A 19,136-nucleotide genomic window follows, 5' to 3' on the forward strand; every position below is an offset into this window, starting at 1 on the left:
ATATATATATATATATATATATATATATATATATATATATATATATATATATATATATATATATATATATCGTGAGACAAGCTTGAGGCAGCCAGTGTCGTTATTCTCTCTCGAGAGTGAGCCCACCACTGGGCTCCAAAACGGTGCTGAAGAGTATGTACAGGTGACAATATGAAGAGTATGAATAATGCTCACACTAATTTCCCTGCTCCCGCCAGCGGCCAGCTAGGCCGCGACTTAGCCAGGATGGAAACTCCAAACGAATCATTTGAGGCTCGAAACGTGAACGATCTCTGAACCACGATAACGATGGTCCGAAGGGACGCCTAAGGGAGTAACGCGATAGTTCACTGGGGCTGCTTGTTCATTAATAATGTAGGGTCCAAGGAAGCGCGATTCAAACTTCTCTCACAAACCGGTTGTACGGTTGGCGTCCAAAGGAGCCCTTCCTCTGCAGGACGAAAGGAGACATCGCGACGAGAGATCTCGTAACGTTGCTTGCGATCTAGCTGACTGACTTCTGTGTTGAAGCGGGCACGTCGACAGCATTCCTCAAGTCTCGATACGAACTGTTCGAGTATACTGGCCGAGGAGTTAAGTTCAAGTTCAAGTTTATTGTTATTGCATGTACAAGAAACGGGCTTACATAGTATATACAGCATCAGGAGGTCCCAGAGTGAGAAACTGCCAGGGGGACCTCCCATCATTAGCGGGTTCATAAGAGCATTCGAGCAGCAAGTAGAGGGCGAACAAACAAACAAAACAAAACAAAAGAAAAAAAAACACGCGTCAAGAAATACAATTCATAGGGAACAAGTTAAAATAAATAGAAAACAAGTACATATATAATTAGGAGTGCGTTATACAGTAATATCGCAATAGATAATCATAAGCAGGAATATCTAGTTGTCAGTAACAAAAATTTGGCTCTTCTGCGTATTACTAACAAAGAAAAATACAAAGCGCTTTACAAATACAAAATACAGAAATATGAAGCCTAACATTACAATAATAGAAGTAATGCAAAGAAAATGTAATAACTATGAAAATGTATTTATGACCAATGAAAAGATGGTTCTGCTAACAGTAGTCTTTTCATATTGTGTTTAAAATACGGCAATGAGAGAGATGACTTCATAATAACAGGGATGCGATTCCAAAGAGAAATACCATAGAAACGAAGTGTCAATTTTCCTTAGTTAGATCTGATTTTAGGTAATAGAAGATTATTGCGTTCTGAAAACCTAGTATTATTTTTGTTCATGAGGTTATCAAAAGGAAGACTATCTAAGGTTATTTCACGATGAAAGAGACGAAACGTAATGGGTGACAACTTATGATAGAACAGCTGTTGAATGGGTAAAACGTTAAGATGTTGATAGATAGGTAAAGAATAGCAGCGGAATGAGCTAAAGGTCATTAATTTTATTGCCTGATTTTGACGACGTTGAAGTGGTCTGAGATGAATGGCATATGTTTTACCCCATGAAGATAAACAGTCTGATAACTGACTTTTAATAGAAGCATGATACAATGATTTATTAACATGAGGTTGGAACAATTTACGTGTTTTATTGATAATGCGGATGCCAAATGAAACCTTTCTTATTAGCGAGTTCGCATGGCTATTGAACATAAGGTGTTTGTCGAGAGTAATGCCCAGAAATTTAACAGTATCGAATGTCGGTATAACATAAGTATTTAACGAGACAGTTATGGAAGAAGAAATCGCCGTTTGTGGACTATGAAATTGTACAAAGGTTGTTTTTAAAAGATTGATTTGAAGCTTATTATCAGTGCACCAGGAATGCACATTGTTAAGATCAGTGTTAAGTATGTCTTGAAGCGCGGTAAGCGATTTCTGCGATGAATAAATGATCGTGTCATCAGCATATAACAAACAGTTACAGTTGGTAAGTACATTAGGTATATCATTCATAAATAATAAGAACAGCAATGGACCTAGTAAAGAGCCTTGGGAAACGCCACAGTTAATTACTTTAGTAGAAGAGAATTGGCCATTAAGATACACTACTTGAGGCCTGTTAGACAAGTAGCTACGAATAAGATTTAAAGGTAGGCCAGTAATACCGAAAGATTCGAGCTTATGCGGAAGAATAGACTGATCTAGAGTGTCAAATGCTTTTGCTAGATCGATGAATACGGCTCCTGCAACATACCCTTCGTCAATAAATCGTTTAATGTTATCCTTGAAGAAGATTAATGCCAATTCCGTCGAATAATTCTGCCTAAAACCAAATTGAAATGGAGAAAGACGTTTAAATTTATTGAGATAGTGCATTAGAAGAGTGTAAGTAAATTTGTCGATGGCCTTACTAAAAAAACGGCAAAATGCAAATTGGGCGGTAGTTATTCATGTTTTCACGAGAACCCTTTTTCAACGCTGTGATTACTTTACCATGTTTCATCATATCAGGAAATATGCCTGTGCTAAAAATTTTGTTAACTATATGTGCAAAAACAAATGATATGTCTGCCGCGCCCACTTTTATTCTAGAAGGCTGAATAGAATCTAGGCGAGGTCCAGTAACATTAAGAGAAAAAAATTACCTTTAAAACTTCTTCGGAAGAAACCGGTCGAAGGAAAAATTACTGAGAGCAACGTTGGAGATGGCGTAATACACCAGGCGATAACGTGTTCTGGAAAGCGGCAAACTGATCATTAAAAGCATTTGATATGTCAGCCTCGTTTGTGCATTCCTCGTTGTCGTGAATTATTTTTTTTAATGCCCGTGTTAGACTTTGTAATATTAAGAAATTTTTAATAAGCTACCAATTACGCCTGGTATTCGTTCCGTTCGGAATTATCCGTCTTTCATAATAGTCCAGTTTTCCGCGTTTCAGGATGTCAGAAAGGATATTGCTGTAATTCTTAAATTTAGTTCGCAAAGCTGCGTTGAACGGCTGCAGTTTCACCTTTTTGTGAAGATTATTCTTTTTTGTTATAGAACGCAGCAACGCACTTGTAATCCATCGATTTCTGGGAGACGAGAATCTGTGCTGAAATTCAGATTAGTTGTGCGCTCATTGATATAATTTGTTATTGATGATAAAAATATCGAGTATGCCATGTCAGGACAGTTCTCCTGAAAAACGCTCTCCCAACAAGTGCCCTATGCCTTCTGTATAAATAACGTTTCACTGAAATTTATTTAAGTCGTTATTTTTAAGTCGCTACTATTCTAGTTCGTTGAAACGCAGTACGCTTTGACTTTTATGACTGGTTTTAACTTTCCAGAGAAAAGTGTATAAAATGGCGTGGTGAATTAGGCAACATATGGCCTGCGTAAGAAAAAAGAAATGCAGATGTACATTACTTTCTTGGTCAGCAAGAATGGAATGTTCCCTTCTTCTTCCTTTATTTGCTGATGGGATCATGTACAGGGCATATTTTCCAGCATAAGTATTCTCCCTATAGGTCGGGGAGCGATCGGGGCGGCAGGGTTACAAAACTTCTGATAACTTATAGAGGCTAAGCTTCAGATGTGCTATATAAATCGCGTTATAAAATTTATATTTCTGGTTCTGAACTGCAACACTGCCAGTTGAAACTTTCTATATCAAATAAATATTAACTGCTGGTGGTGCGTATTTCGAGAAGATATCCACCATGTCAAAGATGACAAGCTTATAACGCTCAATTTTCAAGGTCACACATTCAACAAGAATATTTCTATAATATCCCCTAAAGCACAGTTGGCTTCAATTCTGGATGGCTTCTCCTTCAGTAGTCACATCACGCCATGTCATATGTTCGAAGAAAGCCTTTTCAGATGCGGGCTGAAAATTCATCCATTGTCTTCGTCCCAATGTGCTCAATCTTGCACATATAAGGTACTCGTTTTTGCAGCGAAAACCCTTCCTGCCCCAGAAACCGCCTCTCTGTACGATGGAGTGACAGTTCAGCTCCAGCAGGTAGGTATTTTGGCGACAGATAATACTTTTCTTATATAATTTTCGTCCCATCGTCCCAATCCCATCGTCAAATAAAATTGACAAACTGTCGAGCAATATCGCAAGAGAAATTTATTTTTAACCTAGCCTATTGAACCTTATTGCAATTATTGCACTGTCATAGTCGCCATAAATAACTTTCTTTAGCTTTAAAGCTTGTGGTTCAGTTTCTTCCTGGCATCAGCCTGAACAATATAGTGCGGTATGGTAGGACACACAATGTTTTCGCTGTTTAATGCTGCGGTAATGGTCAATAATTAGAACTCAAATAAATAAAAACACGGGAAGCGGGAAATGCAAATTCAAGACGATGAGGAAAACAAGAACAGCGCAAAAGCGGGGCGAACATTTCGACAAGTGGGTTTGTCTTTTCCAAAGTGGCAGGTGCATTCCTCGCCACAATCTACATGGGTGGAGTTTTTCTAAAGGAGATATGGGGTAAGGCAGGTGTCTAAAGCAACGACGGAAGATGTGTTAGCGGCGAGGGTGTAGAAGTGAAAAGAAAGGGGTGCTATACACACGGCTGGTGACAGACACGGCCATGCGTCAGCACGCGTCTCAAAAGCCATGTCTATAGCACTCCTTTATTTTGCGCTTCGCTGGTGGTCAATCTGCTATCGTCTGTCTGAAAGAGGTAATAAAAGAAGAGGCAGAAAATTGTGCCCGTGAAAAAGGATTTCTGGAATGGAATAAATATATAAGTTAAACAAAAAAGAAGGGGGGACACATGCCACATATGCAAGCAGGACACAGCTAAACTCAAACGCATACTACGGGAAAATAACGCCCAACGCAAAAACAAGTTAAATTCAGAGAGCCTATCGCAGAAGTGGGCGGCCGCTGTGCGCAGCGCCGACCTCGCGACCAACTCTGGGCCGTCCAGCAGGCCCGCGAGGCGGCGCTGAGACAAGATCTCGATGGTAAAGAAATGCAGCTATAATGAAGCACAGAGCTCTACGGGGATACAATAGGTACGACGTGCTGTGAGGTATGTGGAAAGGTGTAATGGTTCGAGGACTTACTTCTTGAAATGCGGTTGTTTGCTTTAAATCAGGGGTACAATCAGGGCTAGATATGAACCAAAGGTCAGTGGGTCGCCTCGCATTGGGCGCTCACGGAAAGGTTACAAATGAAGGGTAATATAGGCTGGACTAATTTTGAAGTGAGGGAAGCTCGCAGTAAAATTGAGTATGAAGAACGACTGAGGAATATGGAATGAAGTATATGGCCTGGGAGAGTGTTGAGGTATCTGTACAGGAAAAACATTGATTCACAGTGGGGGAAGAGAACTAGGAAGCTTACCAGCAAGTATGCGGCCTTTAGGGTGGGCAACAAAGCAACAACGAACGTCAAGCGTAAAGCCAGACAGCCCGAAAGAATCTCATGGGTGGCGGCAATGGAAAATAGACCTGCCATGAGTAACTACTTAAGAGGAAAAAACAAAATCAGGAAAGAAAGAATTTATGATAACTCAAAGAGAAGCTCATTACTTTTCGAAGCGAGTGACCTCTAACTGAACTTCTGAAGAAAGGCGCCCCCTTTTCATGGGGTCCTAACCAAGCCGCTGCCTTCCAACTCCTTATGACCCTGCTCAGTACTCCGCCAATTCTTATTCGCTTCGTCCCATCTACCCTAACTGAGGCCCGTACAGATGCTAGTGGCTGTAGAATTGGTGCGGTTTTAGCCCAGTGTCAACATGGGCGTGACAAAGTTATTGCGTACGCAAGTCGCCTGCTTTCCCACTCCATTAGTTGAGCGCGAGTGCCTCGCACTCGTATGGGCAGTGAGCAAACTGCGGCCGTACTTATACGGTCGACCTTTCACTGTTACCACAGACCATCACGCTCTGTGTTGGCTCTCGACATTTAAGGATCCAACGGGTCGTCTAGGTCGCTGGCCACTACGTGTCCAAGAATTCACCTACACAGTTGTGTACAAATCCCGTAGGCTACACCAGAACGCCAACTGTCTCTCTCGGCACCCCGTCGACGCTCCTGCTTCCAGTGATGCAACTGCTAGAATATTTGCGCTCTCCGCCTTCCACCACATCGGCGAGGAGCAAGCACGTGATACATCCTTGCGCGACCTCATAAGCCGCCTCCGTTCTGACCCGCTTAGCTTGTTCCTCGTTTTGGAGGGCATCTTATGCCGCCGAAATCTGCGCACAGAAGGACATGAACTGCTCATAGTCGTTCCTTTTCATCTCTGGGCAACAGTACTCGTGCAACACCATGATGTCCCCACTGCTGGCACCTGGGTGTTTCTAGGACCTACGACCGTGCTGGGCAACGATTTTTCTGGCCTGGACTCCACCCTACCGAGCGACGTTATGTCGCTGCTTGCGAACCATGCCAACGTCGTAAGAAGCCTGTTTTGCTTCCAGCTGGAACCCTCCAGCCAATTGATATACCCACCGAACCGTTTTATCGTGTGGGTCTCAGCCTCTTTGGCCCTTTCCCTATCTCCAGAACTGGAACATCGCCGTTGGAACGGATTATTCAACCCGCCTTGCCATCACACGGGCCATGCAGATCAGTTGTGCTACCGACGTCGCAGACTTCCTGCTCCATCACTTGATCTTACACCACGGAGCTCCTCGCCAGCTTCTCACAGAAAGGAGCCGCTACTTTTTATCCCGGATTTTTGAAGATCTATTTCGCTCTTGTGCTACGAAACACAAGTTCACGACAGCATACCATCCTCACACGAACGGCCTCACTGAATGCCTTAACCGAACACTTACAGATATTCTCTCGATGTATGTCTCCTCAGCTCATCGTGACTGGGACGCCGCGTTTCCATATGGGACGTTCGCGTACAACTCGTCACGTTACGAGAGCACTCTCTACTCCCCTTTCTGTCTCCTCTTTGGTCGTGACCCGACATTGCCTTTCGACACGCTCCTGCCAACTCGTCTCGAGTCTCCGTCTGAGTACGCTCACAGCGCTATAGCTACAGCCGCTCAGGCACGTGAGATTGCCCACCGTCGCCTTTCTGAGTCGCAAGCAAAATAGAAGTCTCTTTATGACAACCGTCGTCATGCTGTCCAATTCGCTGCCGGTGACCTCGTCCTCCTTTGGACTCCTTTACGGCGTGGGGGCCTATCGGAAAAACTGCTCTCGCGGTATTCTGGCCTTTACCCCGTCGTCGGGCAGCTCAATGATGGGACTTATGAGGTAACTCCAGCCGATGCTTCCCCGTCGTCCACTTCACTAATATAGTCCAAGTGGATCATCTCAAGCCACATTAGACTATTAATAACAGCCAATCTACTTTCTGCCGCGTTAGGTCAGGGGTGCCTGAAGTGTCAGTGTTAGGCCCATTATTATTGCTAATATATAATAATGGCATAACTACAAATATAACTTCAACAATACGGCTGTTTGCCGATGATTGTGTAAGTTATAGACAGATGACTACCCCTGAGGACGTTGCCATATTACAAAAACGCTTTAACCACATTAGCTGAGTGGTGTCGAAATTAATGCAGATAAAACTACGGATATGTCATTTTTTTCCAAGCTAAGCTTCCCGTCCAACCTATACACTCTACGCAATTGCGTACTCCAACGAACCTCTTCTTTTAAATACCTGGGCGTTATTCTTTCATCTGATATAAGCTGGGCCATGCATGTTGAGCATATTACTAACAAGGCACTCAAAAAACTTGGCATTTTAAAGCCCCTCTTGTACCTTGCAAACAGTGACAGAAGATTTCGTGCACACATTTCCCTTATCAGAGCAACCCTCAATTACGCCTCAATTATTTGGAACCCTCACACAGATCACCTTTCTGATTGCATCGAATTAATTAAAAATAAGGCTTCCCGCTTTATTTTGCGCTCCTACTCTCCATACCAAAGTGTTTCGGCGTTAACGCAGACCCTTAATCTTCCGGATCTTGGCACACGACGGAAATATTTCCGTCTGTCTTTTTTTCACTCCCTTTACTATTGCGGTGCATCTTTCCATCTGTTCCCATCTTACCCGCCCATTATCTGTCCACCCGCAATGATCATGTATGCAAAGCGTCTCCCATATTTGCTGGGACCACAAAATTCAAAAATTCCCCTTTGGTGTTATCAGTGAAAGAACGGAACGCGCTACCCCAAAATATTGTTACAATCACTGACCCGTCTGCCTTCCAATCTGCCCTGCGCACATTTTTAAATGTATAAAAATGCTTAGCTGCCACTTTTTGCTTGGCCTGTGTTCTATATATGAATGTATTTTGTACATGTGCACTTTTCCCACACCCACCTGCCGCGTGCGCCTTGTTGAAAAGTGCCATGTATAGCAAATGTGAATTGTACCCTGTACTCTCACCCTCCTAATTTCTTTTTGTTATTTTTATTATTCTCTTTTTTTTACAAACTATATCTCTTAGCGAAATCTGTGCTTGATTGTTGTCTTGACTCGTTTTTTATTGCGTTGACATATCATGTGTGAATTGTATCCCTCCCCCCCAGGGGCGTAGCCAGGGGGGGGGCTTATGGGGCTTCAGCCCCCCCCGAAATTTTTTCGTGCTGTCCATGCACCGCCGACCAAAGAAACCCCAGGCGCAGGAAATCATTCTGGATTTGGTCTAGAATGTCTTTTTCACGCTCGAAAAGCCATTTCACCGCGAAAATTGCGAACTCGGGTTGGATTTCGCGGCAACGTCCATGCACCGGGAGCCACATAACGCAAGCAGCCCCATCCGAGCACAAAGTTTCAGTGGCGTTTTGATGACAAAGGGGCTCGCCGTGGCCTCTCGCGGAGGCCGCGGAATCTACACTCTATCATGGAATCTACGAAGGGCGTGGATGTCAATTCCGAAACATTATGGGTATAAAGTTCTCATAAACTTTTGACGTGAAAGGTGCATTGACATTTCCAAACGTGTGCTTTAGATTTTCAATTGCGGAACTTTGTAAGCTTAATGTTCCCATAAATATTTGATGCGAAAGGTGCATTAACTTTTCCGAAGTCGTACAACGGGCCATACAATGAGAAAAGCTACAACACACTATCAGACAGGTTGTCAAAGCCCACAGTGAGGCCCGATGGGACGAAGCGTTGTGGTGGTTTATTCGTGCCGTCATGTCAAATAAAAAAATATCAACATTTTTTTTCACCTGCGCCAAAGCCTCCAGTGAAGACACTAAAGTAAGCCAAGGTAACTATGTTCTTATTTATTTATTCTACTTCGACTTTTAATCGGGAGGGTACATTGAGCCTCTTCAATTTTTTTTTGTTCTCGCTCACCTACCCGGGGGATGCCAGAGCCAGCCAGAGCGCATGCGTTTTTTCAGTGTTGCCCCGACCACCGCGCGGCGCACTTCGGTGCGCGTTCTCTGGCCGAGTGCATTTTTCCCTGGCAGAGTTTTGGACGCTTTCTAGCTAGCAGTCGAGAAAAATAAACAATGGTCGCTCGCCGCCATCACTGTGGGGACTCGACGGATTGCACCGCGTTCGCTTGAGCCCAACCTCTCCAGAAAGTCTTGTCTCGCCGGTGTAGGATACCGAGCAGTATGCGCATTGTTCTTGGTGGACCAAGCGTCTCGTGTTTTCTTCGATATTCCTTTAATAGCCCCATTAGTTGCCCAAAGTAGGCATTCGATTGTGACCAACATACTTTGCGTTTTCTTTTTTCATTATGGTTCCCCCGCCCCAAGAATGAAAAAAAAAGGAAACGTTGCGGCGCAGCGAATTGTCGCATGGTGTAAGTTCTATTTTGTTACATCTTTTGCGGAAACTAATAGGCCATGGGACGCTTCAGCTGCCGGACACACTTACTATATTATTGCGACAGCAATTATATGGAGACTCTAGGCGCATTCCTGCCGTCGCCGTCGCCCTCATGTTCCGTATAAAGTCCAAGGGCGATAACATCGTCACCGCGCGCCGCATGCTGTATGTGCGAGTGAAAGCGTGGGTGGGTGGGTGGGGGGGAAATGGGTGAGTCAACGATGGTGGCTTAGTCTTTTGTGCGCAAAGGAGAAAAGCGGGGAGCAAGCGCGCCGCCTTCCGTCGCGCGCAATGCACTGGGGGGAGTGGATGGTATTGGGGCGGGATCTAGGATTCTGTGAACCTGTGATTGCCCAACATGGTTTATTTGCCTTGTTTGACTCATTATATGCCATGACTTTTTCTTAGATACGTAGATTTATAGGAGACTTATACGTATGTTTGGATATCTTGTTGCGAGGTTTTGTGTATACGTGCAGTGAACTTTGTCTCCAGTGGCAATTTTTTGCCATTTATCAAGCTGTATCTTCGCATTTGTATATTCCATTGTATCTTCGCATTTGTAATGTACGAGGGCGAGTCAAATGACAGTGAGCCTACCCACACCGCGCAATTATGGTTCTGTTCATTATCTGCAAGGCCTGCGCGTAGCACGCAGGCAACTCTCATTTACAAAAGTGGCTCGCAGGTATGAGGATAAATGTTCTTTAATGCGCTCGTACACTGGGTTGAACATGGTTGCGTGACGTAATGGACGCTCCAGAAGTTGAGCAGCGTGGTGCCGTGAGGTTTTTGTCAGCTGAAGGTGGGGAGTTTCCCAAAAAGAAATTAGTCACCGTATGGCTGCCGTGTACATTGAACATTGCATTTCATTGGCTACTGTGAAGCGTTTGAACAAACGGTTCAAAGAAGGACGTGAAAGTTGCAAAGACGATCCCAGACCGGGCCAAAGCCATCGTGCAATCACCCCTAACGAAATTGCAGTAGTTGATGAACTGATGACACAAGAACGGAAGATAAGCATCGATGAACTGGCAGAGCGTGTGAACATCAGTCACGGTTTTGTTCACCGTCACCGTTCACGCCATCATTCATGAACATCTCGGTTATCGGCTCTTGTGTGCCCAATGGATGCCCAAGATTTTGAACCACCGCCAGAATACGGATAAGTTCGGTACTGCCTTTACTCATCTGATCCGGTATCACAATAAGGGTGACGATTTCTTGTCTGCAATTGTGATCGGGGACGAACCATGGTGCCACTACTACGAGCCTGAAACACGACGGCAAATCTTACAATGGCAACATTCGAATTCACCACCCCCCAAGAAAGCAAAGGCTATCATTTCCGCCGGAAAGGTGTTGTTCACTTTTATTTTTCGATCGTCAGGGCCGATTGCTGATAGAACTTGCTAAATCTTGAAAGACTATCCATTGTTTCCCATATTGTGAAACGCCGGATCGGCTGCGTGTCTCAATCAAGAACAAACTACGTGAAAAATTGACGAATGGGGTCATCTTGTTCCACGACAATGCCCGTCCAAACGTCGCTGATGTGGTTAGTACAAAACTGGCGAAGTTCAAGTGGGAAACGCTGCAATATGCGCCATACAGCTCAGATCTGTCGCCTTGCGACTTCCACGTTTTGGGGCAACCGGAGAAACAGCTCAAGGGAACCAGATTCGTCTCGGACGATGACGTGAAAGTCAGTTGCAGACGTTTTGAAGCAGCAACCCAAGGAGCTTTATGAGGCGGGAATTACGCGACTCGTTAGTCAATGGGACAAATGTCTAAATGCTCACGGAAGCTACTTTTAAATAAAGTACCCCGTTTGTCATATATTCGCATTGCCTCACTTTCATTTGACTCGCCCTCGTATATTCTGCAGAACTCCTGCTTTTTATACGTGGTCTCTGCTGCGACTATACTTTCGGTGCAATTACTCACGATACAAGACCGGTGACAACTGCTCCTGCTTAATACAGTGGAACAAATGACAGCGTCATTGAGATTTTTCACTGGCCGTTGCATATGTTCAAGAATGTAAACAAGGATCTTGAATGACAAAGTTTCATTAACATATTTGTGCTCAACTTGTTCATTTTATGGTCTTTACATTTTTCATATCAGCGGCATGCACTGCTTTGTTGGTATCTAACTGATGTAGTTCTGAAGCTCGTGTGATATTTTATTCACTTATTAAATAGACAAAAACATGGAAGCATTGACATCAGTTATCTTGGGCACAACTTTCGGCACATACGAGTATAATATTTTATGAACAAATACATATTTCACTTGTATTGACAGTGCGTAGCGTTCAAGAATTCGCTTGCAGCATCTTTTGCAATGGCAATGCAGTTATTATTCATGTATTTGATCCCTAGGCAAATTGTTTAAGAGGAAGCTTTAGCTTGGCCCCACTCCGACGCGGCCTATTCAGATACAAGTAAAACGCAGAAACGCTTTTCTGAGATAACTCCTGAATCGCTCTTAATGAAATTTGTTGCATTTGAGAGAGTAAGTTAAATTCTAGTGCCTGTTGGAAGCGGAATTTCGATTTAGGGTGGGAACTTCGTTTAAGATATTTAGAAAAATTCGAGACTTCGATAAAAATATAAGGACGAAGTTCACAAACTAATAGCTCTGCATCAACAACAGAGATCGCGGTTCTGTAAACGGCATCCATTACACCATTCAAAGTGGACAAATTCGATATGTCCTTTTGTATCTAACGTGAATTGGTTATTTTATGTACAAGCGTTCTGTAAGAGCCATATTTCCATAATACTTCATTTTTTGAGGCTCATGTGTAACATATCAAATTTGTCCGCTGTAGATGTACTATAATGTGCAATTCACAGAATTGTGACATCAATTTTCATTGCTGATTTCCAGAGTTGTAACCTTCATTGTGTCATTTTCTGAAAATTTTCGATTTTTGCCACTTTTTAATAAAGTATCGACGACCTAAATCGATAATTTAAAACAAGCAGTCACTAGAATATGAGTTTTTCTTTTAAATGCTACAAACCTGATCAAATTTGGCGCAGTGGTTGCCGTAAAAAACGAATTCTCTTTCTACATGTAGTTAGATAGGAGCATCCGACCTAATGTTTCCTCTTAGGAGGAGGCCGAGCTTAATATGAGCCCCCCCCGAACGAAATTTCTGGCTACGCCACTGCTCCCCCCCCCCCCCCCCCCCCTATGTGATACCTTTCGGGGACTTTAGGGTATGCAAAATAAATAAATAAATAAATAAATAAATAAATCCTGCGGCCGCCACCTCGAAGGCGCCGGATCGGTGCTTTCGCTGCTGGGTGTTATGTCACGGTGCCACGAGAGAGACAAAGACGACGATAGCTAACAAGACGAGAGATACGACGTAGTGGGGCTAATCTTAGGTTCGGCCATACTGGTTGTACTGGCCATATGTTCTGTAGAGTAAACACGGTCCCATTAGTGCTTATATCTGCGGCCCGTTTCAATATAAATTGATAAAAGATGATTTTAAATTACGCGTGCCAGCCACCACCTGCGTCCGTCCTGCTGTTTGCTGCTACCTGCGAAAGATAGCGGCAGTGAAGTGGGCAACACGGGCTCACAAGACACGCGCAATCGGAGCAACGCGTCACCAGTGCAGGACACGGGGGAAAAAAGGGGCGCGGGACTCTTGCGAAAAGAGTGTGGACGTTGTAGCGAGGCTCTCGCTTAGGTGTTTTTAGGGCACAAGTTCGCCCAATGTAAAGTGATTAAAGTACCGTCGCTCAACTGTGCGTTACAGTTTTCACAGCACACGCACCGCGATGGACGAACCGGGCTAGCTGGCGCTAAGGTTGAATTTCACAGCACAATTTCCCTTCCACGTTCAGTAATCCCACCGATCATTTGCAGCTGCGTTCAGGGGCAGACGCGGGCTATCGGGTTGGTCCTTGTTGTTGCCTCTGGAGCAAGAATATGGCTAGGAGCACGCACCGTATATGCGCAATCACGAGGAATATACACACATCATTTCTCCAGAAGCTGACGCCGAGCACGGGGAGCGTGAGCATCTTGTTGGGCTGACATGACATCTTCGTGGCAGCCGAATTCCAAATACTGCCTACGCGGGGAAGGAAGCTATATGAGTTCCTTGATGGGTCATCTTGCATATTGTTGTAGCACAGGCAGAACGAAACGGTCGTAGAAGGCAGATGAGAAAATACACAGTGCCGAACCGTTGACGTGCGCCTTGTCTCATAGCACAGAACTTCAGAAAACGCCGTTGCACACTCCAAAACAAATTTTAACTGTAACACGTTTCTAAATTACATAACACGCATATCATTTCCTCATTAAAAAGAAAGGTCAACAATAACATAATGTTAACGTTTTATTCATTACAGTAAATGAATTATGCAGCTCGTGCCACGAAACCTGGCAGTAAGCAACCCGTCGCGCCACTCGCAGTGCTGAAATGGCAATCATGTGAAATTGGCCCAATTAAAATCGCACTGCGACACGTGCGACTGCGCCGACTTTCATCGTTCCAGTGGCAGCATGTGAAGGAGCCTTAAGACTTGCGCTCTAAAATGTTAGGCGTAACTTAAGAGACAGGAAGAGAGGTGTGGATCAAAAGGAAACGTGAGTAGCCGATATTTTCTTTGACATTAAGACAAGCAAGTGGAGCTGGCCACGCCATGCAATGCGTAGGGCACATAACCTGTTGTCGATTCGGATTACCTCTTGCCTTTGTATAGTTTTTGACTTAAAAAAGCAGGTCCACTGCACAAAATGCACTAAAATTGACTCAGAGCAACATTCTTTCTGAGACGCGCTTTTTATCTCTTATAGCAAAAGCTCCATTTTACATCGTTCTACTTACAACAAATATTACCCTAGCTAAAAAAGAGCGTGTCACGTAGAAAACATAAATGGGTAAATTCCTTACTAACATGACAACAAACTGTAGGAGCAGCTTAAAGCCACACAAACACTATTTACTGTATTCCTGTCTTTAGATCAGGCGGACAAGGTCGTCAAATATCGCGCCACTTGGTTGGTGAGTGAAGATATTGATAAACAAGATAGGTAGCTGCACGAGTTAGCTAAACGTGCGAGCTGTTTTCCACCATCGTTAGGCGTTGACTAAGGCAGATTTCACTCTCTCAGCGATCAACGTTTATTCCTGGATACACAGACGTGAAAGAAACATGTGTCAACACCGCTGCCGATAACGCAGGCTCCATTCCCGGGAACTAATTTGGATAATAGAATGGTTTCGAACTTCCAGTATCCATTCGAGTGAGGTCATCGCCGCGGTCCTTCATGGCAGCCAGTTCAGTAACATTCAGCAAGCGAGCATCAGGAGCGACAAAATCAGACGTGCCGAAAAGAACTGAGCGAACCATCTGTCCCAAGGCTGTATCGTAGTTTCTGATGGTTGTCTCGTTCAGCTCTTGACCAATCAGTGGGTCCTCTTTCACAAGATGGCGGTGGTTTATTAAGGTGTGCATGGCGTAGGCGTTGCGCCAGTCGGGGATGAAGTGGGGCAAGTAGATAGCTGGGAGCATGTATGTCTCGAGGCCATGGTACATGCGGTGGAACAGGTGTCGCCGCTTTTCAACCAGTTCCTTGGTGGGCACTTCTGCGGAATTGTAGTCCCACAGTGATGCATTGAACCTGCGAGCAGAGCGGTAATGGAAGGTGCCGCAACAAAACAAAGAGGAACCTCACCATGAATACTACGCACAACTGGGACCACTGGGTGTGTGCCCCTTGGCATGTGATCCTACGAATACTGGATATGTGGCACTGTGGCCACTGGTTATCTGATAACTAGAAAACAGTAGGTCACACAACATGCCTATATTTTAAAGTCATTATTGTGCCAATTTATTATAGAATATAACCTATGCGTCTAAAATAGCTGGTGGGTACATTATATTTTAAGGGCCTCGAAATGCCTTCTTTCCGTGTTTTTCATTTGCCCTTCATACGCATAATCCTATCTCCCATGGTGAACTTCACTGAAGGCAGCTGATAATTGAACGAACTGCTCGTTTGTCTAAAGTGCCTTATTAATAGCGTTGCTGCAGACGAGACTATCGCTGTGAGGAGGACTTATACTGCTCTAGGTGGCGATAAACTTGAACGTGATAGAAAGCGTACTTTCGCGTTCATTTGAAGCTTTCAGCTGAGTGCGAGAAATTTCAGTGCTTGGGCGCAACTTCGCCTTCCGTGGGGCTCACTCTGGACGTCTCCCCGGAAGCGTTTTCACAATAGCTAGTATGTACAGCGGGGCGGGACGCTTTTTACGGCGCTCAACGTTTCTGCGCCGGTGCGAGTAAGAGTGGGCGCGAGAGAGAAAATGTCGGGGTTTCGCTCCTTGAATATATGACTCAGCCTAGGCACTACCAAGGAGGCTTCTTAGCGCGCGCTGTATTCGTTTGTCCCTTAGACATGCCGGCATTGCGGAGTGCGGTCGAGTTTGTTTAGGCTCTGCCGCTCGCTGCCCGCGCGGTGAGGCAGTGGGCGCGGACGCTGCTTGGTGATGAAGGGGGCAATGTTCTGAATGGTGTTGTATACATCGCGGGTCACTTTTTTCGTCGCGACGATAGATCGGATTTTTTACAAGCACTGCTCCAGGGGGGCACATGTAACCGGCAAACGGAGGCCTCAGGAGAGCAACTGAGGTTGTATAAAAGCAGGCGGCGCAGGATCTGCGGGGCACCCAAGCGGTAGCAGGGGGATCAAAGCTGGAAGCAGGGCGGCGCGTGGGCTGGGCCACGGAGGCCGAATCGTGCCAGGGGGTGTTCGCATTAAAAATTGGCTGTCCGCTGTCGCGGAGAGCCGATCTTACTCTCCCCTGGCCCGCCTGCGCGGTCCAGGGGAGTATAAGTATTACCGACGAGCCGGGTCTTGGTGCTTACTGCAGCAATGTGAACACGTGGCCCCCTAGCGAACCTTTCAGGAGTTGAATGAAAAAACTGAACGATCATATATTGATCAACGTTGCACTGCGAACACTTCCATTTTTCTTTCTTTTCGAGAAAAGGTTACTCACGTCTCAATGTGTATACTATCTTGAATTTCTTTTTGTTAGACATACATAACAGTGGCACCTAGATCGTCATGGATCAAGAGTCTCATCTCCAGACGAACATAAGTGCACAACATGTATAATCCTTAAATGAATTTTGGTTAAAAGGTTGCTGTCTACATATTCAAGGAGACATGCCGTTATTTATTCATTCTCTGTTTCTTTTTTGTACTTACCATCAGGCAGAAATTGTATACTAACGTCAGAATGGTCTTGCAAGTATAGAACCAGCAGGAAAATTAGGTGCCTGGCTTCTCCATCTCATTCTAAGTAAATACAAGAACAGGCACTTTCTCACAACCGCTATTGCAATACGACCTTTTTTATTCGGTTCCCACCTAATCTACCCATTATCCACACGCAGTGCATGATGATCATTTTGTTCAATTCTAAAAGCCCTAGTAGGTAGCGACAGAAATTTTCTGAGTCCTGCATATGAATATTGCAATTACAGGAAGTATGCACCAAGCTCACACAGGCCTAAAGTTACGACATCCTATGGCAGCACAACCCATGCTATGCCAACTAATTTCCTGATGTGATAATTTTGTCTAATTATTTGTAAACATCAATCGCACTTGTAATTGCTTGTGAAACACTTTATCACAGCACCGCTACATCCACACCATAGGATCAGCGAGAGGCAAAGAAACAACCAATATTGATGGCTGTATAGGTTCTAGAATTCAAGCTAACACTGCATACATAAAACCTAAAATTCAAGTACCTTTTCTGTATATAGATTAATAAAAAAATCAAAAGGTGAGCAGGTGCTGTAAGGTTTGTTACGGATCACCAATGGTCTTTAGGATCAATGAACGGCTCTCAACAAGTACGCAGCTGGGTAGACCACTTCAGTCGTATGTGTAGACGTCCAGCTTTGATGCAGACGCTACTCACAAGGGCGACATCGTCTCGCGTAGATGTACAGCAATTGCAGAACTATAAGCTGCATTAGTTGGGGCATATTGCCTAGTGTAAAAGGCATGAATGGAAGCTAAGTGAGGGCAGTCGATTTTGAATTCGTTGTTTAGGTCCATCAACTAGGAACAAATAGTGCACAGCAAAATCACTTTTACGAATGCAGCAAGCGAACACAGAACTTAAATATTGTTAAGGACATATGCTGGAGTAAAATTTTATGTATAAATTACATATATAAATGTTGGAAACATTAACATATTCACTTATGCAGCCAGGGATCTCAGTTACTCAAGGACATTACGGAATGTTTTGAATAGCCGCGGGCTTTGTTCGCATTGTAACACTTATGTCATTTTTCGTAGAATTTAAGTTTGATAACAAGGGGCTTAGTATGGTCAAATAAAAGAACGGAATACTCCAGGCCTGCACTGCTATAAAGCTTAGTTACGACAGGTTCGGGGAACGTAACGCTGCAAAGGGATGACAGAAATTATACGATAACGCCGACAACTAACAAATGAGTTTTTTTGAATGGGTGCAGGAACCTCTCCTGTTGCAGGAAAAAGATATAGAGAGAGAAGAAAAACGAAGTTTTACCTATAAACCTTTCCATCATGCATGCAAACAATAACAAAGGTCGTGGGTGCCACAAAATGACAAGAATAGTTCAAAAGCGAGTAACCAAGCTTTAGAATACAAGTTATCGGTAGAATTCATTGACAGTCATTGGCGAGAACGGACTTTTCAAACGGAAGGGCAAGCAGAAAGCTAGCGGATGTGCCGAACAACATCGAAACTTCTACAGCGGCTACCTACGTTCACGGATTGAGCCAGAACCAGTAAGGGATCAGTAAAATGCGACGCAAGAACGTGGTTTCTTTCCTGCATTCCAGTGGCGCACTCAATCCTGATAGCGAGTTATGAGCCAAACCATTCTTCGGTAGTGTACGCTGAAACGTAGAAGTATATGCGCCGATTGTGGGTTAGCTGCACTGTACAGCCTGCTTCCTTCGCTTCTAGCCTGTTACACCTTCGTAGGTTGGTAGTGTATTAATGCGAGAAAACACGCCGACAATGAAATGCTTATGAACGTCATCCACATTCATAATTTATTATCACCTACGTTCAATCAAAATTCTATGAAGGAGAGCACACCTCAAAATCCAGCTCGCCTTGTCGTTCTCGAAGGTTGCGCTGGTCACTCAGCATTTGGAAAGCTAGGTGGTGGAAGCAGCAGGAGGCCCACACATTATAGAGATTACCACAAGCGCAGATGAGCAACACAACCAGCAAACGACTGCCACAATGTCAGTCGCGCTGAACGCAAGTCATCACGGCTTCCGCATGAAAGCAAGAGTGACAGCGCTCAGTCCAGGCAAAACGGAAGAGGTCTAGCGAACACTGAGCGGTAAAGGTCTCTGTGTCG

The 19,136-nt window shown here is 44.4% G+C and overlaps 1 pseudogene; it reads right to left on the reverse strand.

The window, feature by feature from the left end:
* Positions 1-14,805: 14,805 nt before the first annotated feature.
* The window catches only part of LOC129384409 (uncharacterized), a 163,717-nt pseudogene continuing 159,386 nt past the window's right edge, over positions 14,806-19,136 (reverse strand).

This window comes from Dermacentor andersoni, chromosome 8 (assembly GCF_023375885.2).
Source record: "Dermacentor andersoni chromosome 8, qqDerAnde1_hic_scaffold, whole genome shotgun sequence".
Classification (NCBI taxonomy): Eukaryota; Metazoa; Arthropoda; class Arachnida; order Ixodida; family Ixodidae; genus Dermacentor; species Dermacentor andersoni.